This window comes from Polypterus senegalus, chromosome 2 (genome assembly GCF_016835505.1).
Source record: "Polypterus senegalus isolate Bchr_013 chromosome 2, ASM1683550v1, whole genome shotgun sequence".
Taxonomy (NCBI): Eukaryota; Metazoa; Chordata; class Cladistia; order Polypteriformes; family Polypteridae; genus Polypterus; species Polypterus senegalus.
The window spans coordinates 235,846,621-235,860,020 of record NC_053155.1 but is presented as its reverse complement, the minus strand read 5'-3'; the positions used below and the strand labels follow the sequence as shown (position 1 = coordinate 235,860,020).

General features: G+C 35.9%; 1 protein-coding gene across 3 annotated transcripts in view; it reads left to right on the top strand.

The window, feature by feature from the left end:
• The window catches only part of tbc1d4 (TBC1 domain family, member 4), a 211,357-nt gene that overhangs the window by 93,136 nt on the left and 104,821 nt on the right, over nt 1-13,400 (top strand). The window lies entirely within an intron of this gene.

Sequence of the window (13,400 nt, the reverse complement as noted above, 5' to 3'; positions counted from 1 at the left end):
GCTATTGTATGATTTGTAATTTAAATTACCTAATACAGAAAATAATTTTTGATTTTTTGGACATTTTGGTGGTGACTAATTTATTTCCAGTGCAGCTCACAGTTATAGTTACAACTCTATTCAGTAGCAAATCATTTCAAAAAATAATTCAAGCACTATTTACTACTGGTGTTTGATGTTTTTGATATTTCATATATAAATGCTAGAAGTTCATAAAGGAACAGTAATCAAAATTAAAGTGATTAATACTCAGAAAGCATGTTTTTGCAAGTCGGAACCCACATTTCACCTAAAGTCAACACTTTGAACATTAGATCAGAAACCTTCTATATGAGTTTTTATCATTACATAAATATAACATTGTTCAATTCTGTTTCATTTTGATGTACAGTAATCCCTCTTCGATCACGGGGGTTGCGTTCCAGAACTCCCCGCGATAGATGAAAATCCGCGAAGTAGAAACCATATGTTTGTATGGTTATTTTTATATATTTTAAGCCTTTATAAACTCCCCCACACTGTTAACATTATTAGAGCCCTTTAGACATGAAATAACACCCTTTAGTCAAAAGTTTAAACTGTGCTCCATGACAAGACAGAGATGACAGTTTTTTCTCACAATTAAAAGAATGCAAACATATCTTCCTCTTCAAATAATTTGTGCCAGGAGCAGAGAATGTCAGAGAGAGAGAGCGAGAGAAAAGCAAACAATCAAAAAATCAATACGTGCTTTTGGGCTTTTAAGTATGCCGAAGCACCGCGATAAAGCGGCATTTTTTAGAGGAGCGTCCGTATCCTTTAGGCCACAGATGTCAAACTCCAGGCCTGGAGGGCCGCAGTGGGTACAGGTTTTCTTTCTAACCCTTTTCCTAATCAGTGTCCAGTTTTCACTGCTAATTAACTTCTTTTCCCTCTATTTTAATAGCCCTGTTTTTAAGGATTAAGTCTTAAGTATTAAATGACAGCCAAACAGAAATGAGACGTGAAACGAGCCAACAGATGACCAGCTAAATTGGGGTTTCAAACTCCAACTGGTTCCTTAATGAGAAGCTGATTCTTGCTGTTAATTAAACCTGTTATTGAACTCTATGCCTTGTTGCTGCTCTCCTTTTGACACAGCAGACATTTCCAAAACTGTTGATATTCTGTTTTTTTTCTAAGAACTCCTAAAATGTTTTGGTAACCTGAGGGATCAACCTTACTGAGACCTTCATCTTTATTTTCAGATTTTGTTTGATGGGTACAGGTGAGCTGGTCATGTCCTGCTTGTTTTATGTCTCATTACTGTCCGGCTGCTAATTAAGGAAAAAACAACTAAGTTGCCTGAGGCAAGCTAATTAAAGTTGAGGCTAAAGAAGTTAATTAGCATCAAAAACTGGTCACTAATTAAGAAGATGGTTAGAATGAAAGCCTGCAGCCACTGTGGCCCTCCAGGACTGGAGTTCGACACCCCTGCTCTAGGCAAACAGCCTCTGTGCAAACAGCCCCTCTGCTCACACCCCCTCCGTCAGGCAGAGAGAGTGACCAGAGAAAAGCAAACAATCAAGCACCGCACGGGAAGCATATCGTATATCATTGAGGAGTTTTATTTAATATGTAATACATGCTCTGATTGGGTAGCTTCCAAGCCATCTGCCAATAGTGTCCCTTGTATGAAATCAACTGGGCAAACCAACTGAGGAAGCATGTACCATAAATTAAAAGACCCATTGTCCGCAGAAATCTGCGAACCAGCAAAAAATCTGTGATATATATTTAGATATGCTTACATTTAAAATCCACGATGGAGTGAAGCCGTGAAAGTCGAAGCGCGATATAGCGAGGGATCACTGTATTTGTGTGCGAAATTCATCATGTGTTGTGATTCTAGTGCAGAGCACACTTGTGATTTCATACCAGCCTAGGCAGTTTACATTGCATTGTCATTCCCTTATATATTTTATGTGTAAAGAATAATTAGTTTTTATTTTAGTTCTCAATTAGATAACTTAGATGTATTCTTATTAGTATTATTCAGTACTTTCATTTCATGGTGCTGGTTCTGGTAGGAAATTGCGCAATTCAGGAAGCAGTCTCAGATGGTGCACCTTTTCAACACACGGGGCACAGTCTCATACATATTCATAGTCAGTAATATAGCTTAAATTTTTCACTGCCAGTTAACATAGCATGCATGATTTTCAGGTAAAAAACAGTTTTCAATTCTCTACAAAGCTATGCAGTTGTACCTAATTGCTTGGCTTTATAGTGAAAGGCACTGATTTGACCCCTCTCTACTTTGGCATCTTTGTGAGAATTTGTTCTTGTATTCACAAAGCACCAAAACTGGATCTGAAACTGTCCCCTCTCATAGTCCATTTTGTTTCAATACAGACATAGGTTAATTTGTATAAAGACAAAGCACCCAGTCGCAACGCAGGAATCAATATCGTAATTGGAACCCAGAGCACAGAGCACATTCTACACTAAAGTTAGTGCTAACTATTGTTTTGGAATTTATGGATGACACCTGGCGCCTCATTTATAAAGCTTGGGTACACACAAAAAGAGGCTCAAAATGTGTGTACACAACTTCCCAGACAAACCTGATGTGAAAGCTTGTATAAATTTACAAACCAGCTAAACAATAACTTGGACGTATTATTATAATATTATAACAGTTTGGTTATAAGAATTATAATAATTTATGTATACCACAGAATATTTATTCTGAAATGTGGTAATGTGGAAAACATATTAAACCTCAAAAGTGATGAATAAAATGCACAGACTGTATTTTAGTTCCCATTTAAGGGGGCCAATGCTGCACACTTTTTGCTGAAGAAGTTTTTGGTATTTTATATCAATTACCTGTTGTCACTTCTCAGGGAACTGGTGACAAGTCAGGAATATCTCAGTCAAGCTTCACTCCATTATGCCTGCTGTGCTGAAAATTATTAAATGACCAGCAAGGTGCTACATCCAATTTTTGCATTGTGTGGGTGTACAAATATAACACATTTTTGCCAACATACTATGACAATTTGCAGCAGTATACAGCTCTCCTATTGAAACCGGATTACTTTACTGTATTCATATTGCAATAATGCAGAAGCAAAATAAAGGTGCTTTTTTAAGTATAAGCTGTTAAGTTTCATTAACACTGTATCATACTGTATTTGATACTGTATTTGATAGCAAGGTGAGGCTGACAAACATCATGTGTCTGTGGCCTAGGTCAGCCCGTAATGAATTTATTTTGAGGCAAACTAGATTTGGCAGGTTCAAGTTTTTCATATGTTCTGTACTATTCATTGCATCAACAATCGTGTCATTACATATGCCAGGTAACTGAGGCCATCATCGTAATTGCATATGTATGAGGTTAATTAGCATTGAGGCATGTTCATGAGTGCACATTTACAAGGTGATAGTGATTTACAAAGGGTAAATTGTGTAGAAATGTGCATTCAGGTTTTATTATTTTTTTTTTGGCATGCACATATATTTACACTTATATCCATGCAAAGATGAAGCCCCTGGTTGGTAAATTTAGTCCTTATAACCAATAAATATATACAGTAGATTTTTATTTTCATAAGGAAACTGTTTATTGGCTGTATTATTCTTTTTCTTGACATACAGGTGTCTAGTACCTACTGTTTATGGGTAATCTGCACTATCATCTCTTTTTAGTATAGCAGTAAAAATAAGTAGTGAAAAGGTGTTTATCTCTGGTGCATTTGAAATTGGTATGTTGTGGTGGTGTGAGTTTTGCCCTCAGATTCATTTCATGAAAGATGATAAATTATTCATTGATTAAAATCTATACTATTCTCCCTGTGATCAGTGTAGTATTCCCAATCCACAAAGATGGCTTTTTCAAATCTGTCTGAGACTGTGTGCTATGTTAAGGATCCCTCAATCCCTTCTCCCTCTTTTCATTTCACACTTTGCAAATGCATATCCTTGAAAACTATTTGATGCAATCTTCAGACCTGATTTTCAGCTGTAATTGGCATATAGAATACTGTTGTTTGCATTGAGGAACATAACGTCTTACAAATATTAGAAAAGAAAGTTTTTTATGGTGCAGTTTATTGAGAACATTACACAAATTCAGATTTAATTAAAGAGACGTTAAATTTGCTGTTTATTCTGTTTAATTTATAATGTACATTTAGGAGGGTTATTAACATTAGTGGGCTAAAACACAAAGCAATCAAAGAAGAGACTTCCTTGTTTCTCTTGCACACAGAATAGTAATTTTGTGATGTGGAAATACTCTGTGTGAAATGGTATTTAAATCATTATGCAACCACTGTTGTTCTACTCATAAATATTCTGTTCAATATCTGGTTGTTAATGCATCATAATTGTGTTTTGTACTTCTTACTTAGTATGCAGTTTTCATAGCATGCATTATTTATGATTATTATTTATTGATAAATTATTTTTAAATGTATCTTCATACATTATTCATGATTATTATTTATTGATTAATTGTTTTTTAAATACTGTATTTCCACTTGGAGTCACTTGCTTCTTATTATCTTGAGACTTCAGCACAGTTTCCTTACTGACAGTAGAAACGAAATTGTTCTGCGATCTCACATTAATTTGCTTGGAATGGGCAATGAATTATTTATTATTAAAGTTCCCTGGACAAAAGATTATGATGTGCATGTGCCATACCCATTCACTGACTATATGTAAAATGCTAAAGATTTAGAAGTACTTTCTATTTTCAAGATCTTCCTTGTGGAGAATGTAAATATGTCAGCTATTGTTAAATCACTAAGTTAGAATAGATAGCATGTTATGATTAAGATTCCAAAATAATGGTTTGAATAATATCCTGACAAAAAGGCATAAACAGGGTTATTCACAATTCTGATCAATTTTATATCACTTTTGCTTCAATTTAGTTGGTGGTTTATATTAAGTATTGCTACACTTACAGAACTCCGATGCATATTTAACATGATGATTTCCCATTAACTTAAGCAGTAACATTCCTGATTTATTTAATAATGTAAAATGATATAAATAATTTCCTTCCCCTCCATGGTCTCTTCATATGTCTCCAAAAACGAATATTCTGCTTAGACATGTTTACAAACTGTCTCTTCTCTCACCAGACAAGGCAAGAATAAATACCATCTCATACCCAATTTATCCCAGTCTAGGAAAACTACACAACTCTTCTTGAAGCAACTATGGACTGCTCAAGCTTTCTAACACCCCTATTTTTGGATATCTACAGGTTGTACTACTAAGAACAACCTGTACTTTGTTTTATCATTAGTTTATAAAGTCACAGGAGTAACTATAGTATATTTTCTTGTTGTCCACATAAGACTTATTTCTGTCTTGCTTGTTAACAATGTAGTGTCTTGTAAATGAGTAAAAATTTGATTATTGATTTTTGTATGTAACCTTAGGTTAAAGGGTATGTCAAAAAAGAATTATACAGTAACTTGTTCCATTAAAAGTAAGCCAGCCTAACATTTTAAGGAGAAACTGCCTTTTTTCAATAACCGGGTGTGGCTGAGGGGGTTGGGGAGTGGAGGAGGAGTGATGGAAGTCCAATTCCTGGTAGTGTTCCTACATTCTAGACGAAAACTGCTTGAATAATTTTTGCACTTCTCTTTAACACCCTTTGTGGACCATTTTATTGGACTTTGTAGGAGACTCACATGACCTCCATGTGCAACAACGGATGAGAGATAATTTCACTGTGGTCATTAAGCTGTCTTTATTTCTAGGATTCTCAGTTATCTTAGTTATTATTTTTAGTGTGGTTAACCTTCTTGGCGTGACTCCAGCTTGGAATTTAAATACGGTTACACCTGAGTCAGACATAGGGCTACTTGTAAATGATCCGCTTTAGTGTGTTGCACCTGATTAAATCTTGAGGCAGTATTCTTCTGCCATCTAGTAGATGCAATAACATTGTTCTACAAAAATTTATGAATATTTTTATGTGTTTTGCCACTCTAAAGTCGTTTATCAGTATTCAAAATGGGACAGAGCCTTCCACCAAAACACAATGACGTGTAAATACGACGCTGTAAAGCCAGTTTTAGAACAAACTGAAACATTAGTTGAATCAAGGGCGATAACATGTTGATGACAATGTGAACTGGTCATCAGACACTGACTAATGATTGATCAGATTTTGAAATTCTATCCTCTCATACTCAAGGTCAGAAAAAAGATAAGAAAGCTATATACGTGCTCAAAGAAACATGCTTATACTGTCCTGATTGCAACATCAGGCTGTATATTAGTGGCTGTCTTAAAATTTATCATATTAAAGATATGTACTGCATCATTACAGCAGTGGACACAAGACATAAATTTCCGACAGTATTTATTTGACATAATAAATGTAATAACATTTTTTATTATTAACACTAGAATTACCAGAGCCTACGAAAAAACTCGTAATTCCGTCCCACCTTAAATTGCTTCTTAAATCCCTTCACACCTCTCCGCCAGCGTCCTTTGTCTTCTAAATGTGCTGATAAAGAGAAGCTAGGAGTAGCCGGCTATTCCATCCCCCCACCAATTTAGAACGTGCACGAACTTCTCTCAGCTCATGCCTTGATTGAGTATCTGGGAGTGAAGTGGAGTTTTAGAGTGGAAATAATAGATCGTTATTTGGAACACACTCATTTCATGTCTGTTCCGTTTGTACAGTAATCTGTGTCAACACATTGTTAAAACAGAAACGTTTTTATATTCTAGTAGTAGATGACAAAATGTAGGCATAAACTATATAATGTATGAAGCCTGAAGTCCAAATAACAAAGAAACATTTTCACAAAAGGTTTCAAATATAACACAATTGCACGTTTATTCAAAAATATAACTACAGAAACAAAAAGCCGCCTTAACATGCGACATTGACAGTGGTTTAGTATAACTGCCTCTGTGGTGCAATAGAATCAGTTCTCGCCTTGGAATCAAAAGGTCGCGAGTTCGATCCTGCACCACTCCGTTTTGAGAAGTAAACTGCTCTTAGTCTTACTATTTTAGAATAAAAGCATACATTTGATTTCAGTCTGTAACAGCCGGTGCAATTTATGATCCTTGTACAGGTTAGTTTTTTGTTTTTTTTTTTATTCACTCGCGTTCAGAATCAATCCATACAACCCCATCTGACACGGCTGTTTCCACTAAAGACGCGCTACAGCTCTGCAGTGTACCACGATGCATACTAACGCCCCCCACCCCCACCCAACCGGGTTCTGACACACAAACGCTGGCGAAGCTGCCTTCTTCGTATCTCACCGTCACTTGATTTTCTTTTTATTCAGTTTTATTGAGTGTTCCTGCCAGTCCCCGCATGTTGCTGTATTCTGTTTCTTTTGTACTCCAGGGCATGCCGAGGAGAGAAAAATACACGTGTATTGTCACGAAAAGTGCACGCAGACACTTCATTTCGCAAACAAAACAAGTGCACTTTTATTCAAGACTACCTGTATAACCGAAGAAAAAAGAAAGCAAGTTACAGTAGGCGATTGATACGACAGCTTGCATGGTGCAATGCTAAGAAGTGCTGATTTTCATTTCGTGCTATATAAAATGATCACATTCAAATATTAACAGTTCCCACATACCCAAGGACCGTCCTTCCTACATTTACGACACGTGTACTTGTTGCAGTACACACAACTCTCTGTGCTATGGTTCATATTACACTGAATGAGCACCTGACACTGTACTTTCTTCCCTGGGGGAAGGTCCCGCATCAGAGAATTTCCAGTTCCTGCATAAATTCACACCCGATCTGACACTGTTCGTTTTCAAATAATATTGCATTAGTGCGATGATATTTTCACATATATTGTCTCTTTTTTTCAGGTGTGTAATAGAAACCACAGCATAGAGAGAAGTGTGTACATTGCTTCTTACAGGAAAAGGCGATGGAAAAAGTGCACTTGAATAAAAGTTCAATAAAACTGAATAAAAAAAAAATCAAGTGACGGTGAGATACGAAAAAGGCAGCTTCGCCAGCGTTTGTTTGTCAGAACCTGGTTGGGTGGGGGTGTTTGCCGGGGTGGGGGGGGTGGATGCGTTAGTATGCATCGTGGTACACTGCAGAGCTATAGCGCGTCTTTAGTGAAAACAGCCGTGTCAGATGGGGCTGTATGGATTGATTCTGAACGCGACTGAGCGAATTAAAAGTGAATTAAAAAAAAAAAGCTAACCTTTACAAGGATCATAAATTGCACCTGCTGTTACAGACTGAAATCAAATATATGCTTTTATTCTAAAATAGTAAGACTAAGAGCAGTTTACTTCTCAAAACGGAGTGGTGCAGGATCGAACTCGCGACCTTTTGATTCCAAGGCGAGAACTGATTCTATTGCACCACGGAGGCAATTATAATAAACGGCTGTCAATGTCGCATGTTAAGGCGGCTTTTTGTTTCTGTAGTTATATCTTTGAATAAACGTGCAATTGTGTTATATTTGAAACCTTTTGTGAAAATGTTTCTTTGTTATTTGGACTTCAGGCTTCATACATTATATAGTTTATATCTACGTTTTGTCATCTACTACTAGAATATAAAAAACGTTTCTGTTTTAACAATGTGTTGACACAGATTAAGGTAGAAACGGAACAGACATGAAATGTGTGTGTTCCAAATAACAATATATTATTTCCACTCTAAAACTCCACTTCACTCCCAGATACTCAATCAAGGCATGAGCTGAGAGAAGTTCGTGCACGTTCTAAATTGGTGGGGGGGATGGAATAGCCAGCTGCTCCTAGCTTCTCTTTATCAGCACACTAGCAGAATACCCGCGCTTCGCAGCGGAGAAGTAGTGTGTTAAAGAAGGTACGAAAAAGAAAAGGAAAAATTTTAAAAATAACGTAACATGATTGTTAATGTAATTGTTTTGTCACTGTTATGAGTGTCGCTGTGATATATATATATATATATATATATAGCAAAATACCCGCGCTTCGCAGCGATGTCATGTGTTAAAGAAGTTATGAAAAAGAAAAGGAAACATTTAAAATATAATGTAACATGATTGTCAAAGTAATTGTTTTTGTATTTGGTGGCAGCGCCACAAAGTTATTTTCGCCTAGCTGCATCAGAAAATGTACCACGACGCCTGACATGCCTCCTTTTTACTGTTTTCTCACAGCTTGGATTGCTGCTGTCAGATATATATATACACACACACACACACACACACACACACACACACACATACATACATACATACATACATACATACACACATATATATATATATATATATATACATATACATATATATATATACATACCTATCTACATCATGTATACACACACATACATACATACACACACACAAATTATATATATGTATGTATGTATATGTATGTGTATATATATATATATATATATATATATATATATATATATATATATCTATACTAATAAAAGGCAAAGCCCTCACTCACTGACTCACTCACTCACTGACTCATCACTAATTCTCCAACTTGCCGTGTAGGTAGAAGGCTGAAATTTGGCAGGCTTATTCCTTACAGCTTACTTACAAAAGTTGGGCAGGTTTCATTTCGAAATTCTACGCATAAGGGTCATAACTGGAAGCTATTTTTCCCCATATAATGTAATGGAGTCTTGAGTTGAGATGGCGGGGGCGGAGTTTCGTGTGACATCATCACGCCTCCTACGTAAGTACGTAGAGAACAAGGAAGAACTCCAAGCACAAAACGCCATTTCACAATTGAGAAGGCAGAAAAACATTATGAAGCAAATGATGCATATGCGGAAACAAAGCACGGCGTGAACCGTAAGTTTATATTAAATTAAGTTCATAGACAGGCTGCCACTAGCGCTTGTAATTTAGTGCCTGCCCATATAAGGCCGTCCATCAGCGGCAATCCAATACAAACACTGCCGGTAAATGTTCACGGGTGAAGGACTGTGCTTATGCAGAGGAAGATGAGATGGTCAGGGTGGTGTTTGGCACAAACTCATTGAAACTGCGAGAGAAACTTTTAAGTGCGGGTCTTAGCTGACATTACACGAGATGGCACCAGTACAGCTGGGAACCTTCGATGCAAGAACACCAAGCGGCTCACGTGAACTGACGCAATGCGCAGACAAAAAGCAACAGTTCCAAAGAGTGCTGAACAAAAACCGAATTACACAATTGAGAAGGCAGCAAAAAAATATGAAGCGTCTTATACATACAATCATATTCATAAGTGCAGCTACTGCGGAAACAAAGCACACGGTGGAAAAAGTGAATGTCCTGCTAAAGGAAGACAGTGTAAAAAAAACCCGTGCATGCAGTTTGTCACATCACAGATAAAAGGAAGACGAGCTGTTTATTGATGCAGTAAGGAACTAATCGATGAATGAAACCTCTTATCTTTACAACGATTGACAAACACGGAATGTAACTTGAACACATCCTACAAATACGAGCCTGATTGAAAGAAATAATGATAATCAAATCCTTGATGACAGCAACATTCAATAACACTCACAAAACAATTACTGTATATTGACAATCATGTTACGTTATTTTTAAAATGTTCCCTTTTCTTTTCATAACTTCTACTTCTCCACTGCGTACACGGGTATATATATATATAAATGTATATATATACCCGATCTACAATACATACTTTAGCATAGACAAGCCACACGCTGTGGCTAATTGTAGAGTCTTAAGCCTCTAACGCCGACATTCGAGGTTCGATTCCCGAGAGGGGGTGTACTGACTATGTACGTGCGCTACCTGATTCATTTTACCTTCGCATCTCCTTGGTTTGGGACGTATGAAAAATATTAGGTTAACGCAGAATCATGTTACGTTATTTTAAAATTTTCCCTTTCTTAGCACAAGCACAGCTGAGAAGCTTCGATGCATGTACTCCATAACGCGTTAAAAAATAACGCATTTAATCACACTTTCAATTCCAAGCAAACGGAACTTTTGTCAATGCATGATTTCCTGGTACATCCATTACACTGATGCACACATCACAGCTACAAAAATGTTAGAGTCGGAATAAAGCGTTCCTACGACTGATCATTTCGACTCCCGAAATAAGCCTTGATAAAAGCATGGTTTTGTGCACACTGAAAAGCAAGCAAAATTAGATGCATTACAGAAAGCGGACTTTGTGGCTCTTACTGGGGATCATTGGACTTCCGTGACCGTTAGTAATTCTAAATACATCTAATTACAAAATGTTCAATGATCACACTGTTTTAGCCTAATGTACAAAATAATTTTGGCTAATGTTACTCAGAGTTTAAAGAGTAAGCTGGTCAAATTACCTTTTATGTTTCTGACTTATTTTTTAAGAAGAAAACTGCACTTTATGTTGAAATTTTGGTTATTATTATTTAAAGACAATACTATTCTGAAAATGTACTTAAAGTACTTAAACTACCACTTTATTTTTAAGTCTGCCCAATTTTAACCAGGGATGATATTTTTGTTTCTGTTTTGAATTCAAATGCAGTTTAAAAGCTTTTTTTCAGAAATTAAAACAGCTTCAGTTTACAATATTCATGTCCATGTCTATTATTTGATTCTGTCACCCACTAAAACCGTTTTAAATTAAAAAAAAAACATTTGCGATTTGGGGCAAATTACGTGTGCGATTACATACGATTAATCAAGATTAATTCTTACACAGCCTCTAATTAATTGGATTAATTTTTTAATCGAGTCCACCCTATATATATATATGTAGATATATATATGTAGATTTGTATATATATGTGTATATACAGTATATATGTAGATATGTATATGTTGTATATACAGTATGTATATATGTGTGTGTATATATACAGTATGTGTATATATATGTATATGTATATATATGTGTGTGTATATGTATATAAATATATATATATATATATATATATATATATATATATATATACCAGCAACACTCATGACAATGACAAAACAATTACATTGTCAATCATGTTACGTTATTATTAAAATGTTTCCTTTTCTTTTTACTTCTCCGCTGCCAATCGCAGGTATTTTGCTATATATATATATATATATAAATAGATAGATATGACAACAACACTCATATCAATGACAAAACAATTTCATTAACAATCATCTTACGTTATTTTTAAAATGTTTGCTTTTCTTTTCATAACTTCTTTAACACACTACTTCTCTCACTGAAGCTGGTATTCTCTAGTATATATATATATATATATATATATATATATATATATATATATATATATATATATATATATATATATATGTGTGTATGTGTATGTGTATATATATATATATATATATATATATATATACACATACATATACTTGTGTGTATGTTTGTATGTGTCTATATGTGTGTGTATAGCTTTGGTCACTGAGTGCAAGGGAAAAATAATAAAATATAGTCTATAAGTTATTAAACAGTAAAACATTAACGTTTCAAGAAGTACAGGTACATTGAGCACTACTGGAGTGGTTGTGGGTAAACTACATTTTAAAGACGGTGTAACAAAACAGGTAAGTAACTAACAGCAGCTAAAATGTATATGGATCATCTCTCGGTAGTAGATCCCTTTTGAAAGGTGCTACACGACGGATGTGGTATAGAAATTACATTTTCTATGTGAACGTTCAAATTTGTGCCTCTGGTAATGTGCCTTACCGGCATTTAAAGAAAATTAGTTTTGTGTCCTCTGCAGTGTTAAGAGAGAAAGGCTTTGGTTTGGCATAAAAGGAAAAAAGGTGTAAAGAAAGGAAAGTTGCCTTTTCTTTTATATAGTATAGAGAGATGTGTTCGCTGGCGTTATGATCGCCTTTTGGGACAGTCGTGGTGGGTCTTGTGTAGACTGGTGAGACGTCCCCGCCATTAATCGGCTGGGATGGCACTGTCAGTCCTGCACTCCTGTGCGTGAATTCATAATCCGAGTAGGACCTCATAATCGATATCGTGCAAAAGAAAGTGTGAATCGCCTTAATATTATTTTGCCGTGGTGTAGAAAAGGGGTCCTGTGTTTGCACTTGTCTGGGCTATAGCGCAGGGGGAGGATGAAAAAAATTAAAAGTGCTCACTTTGACTTAAAGCAGAAGTGCAGTCAGCGTCTCAAAGGCCGGCACAGCTATGCACGCGTGCTGGCTGCTCGACTTTTGCTGTGCAGGAGACCCCTTTTGTACACACGTTCATGATATCAAAAGTCTCAGCGCTCTTTGGAGGTAATTCATATATTATATATATAGCAAAATACCGCCTCGAGCGGAGAAGTAGTGTGTTAAAGAAGTAATGAAAAGAAAAGGAAACATTTTAATAATAACGTAACATGATTGACATTGTCATGAGTGTTGCTGTCATATATATGCCTGCCTAAATAAGTCACCTCGCTTTGCTCTTACTTTATTTAC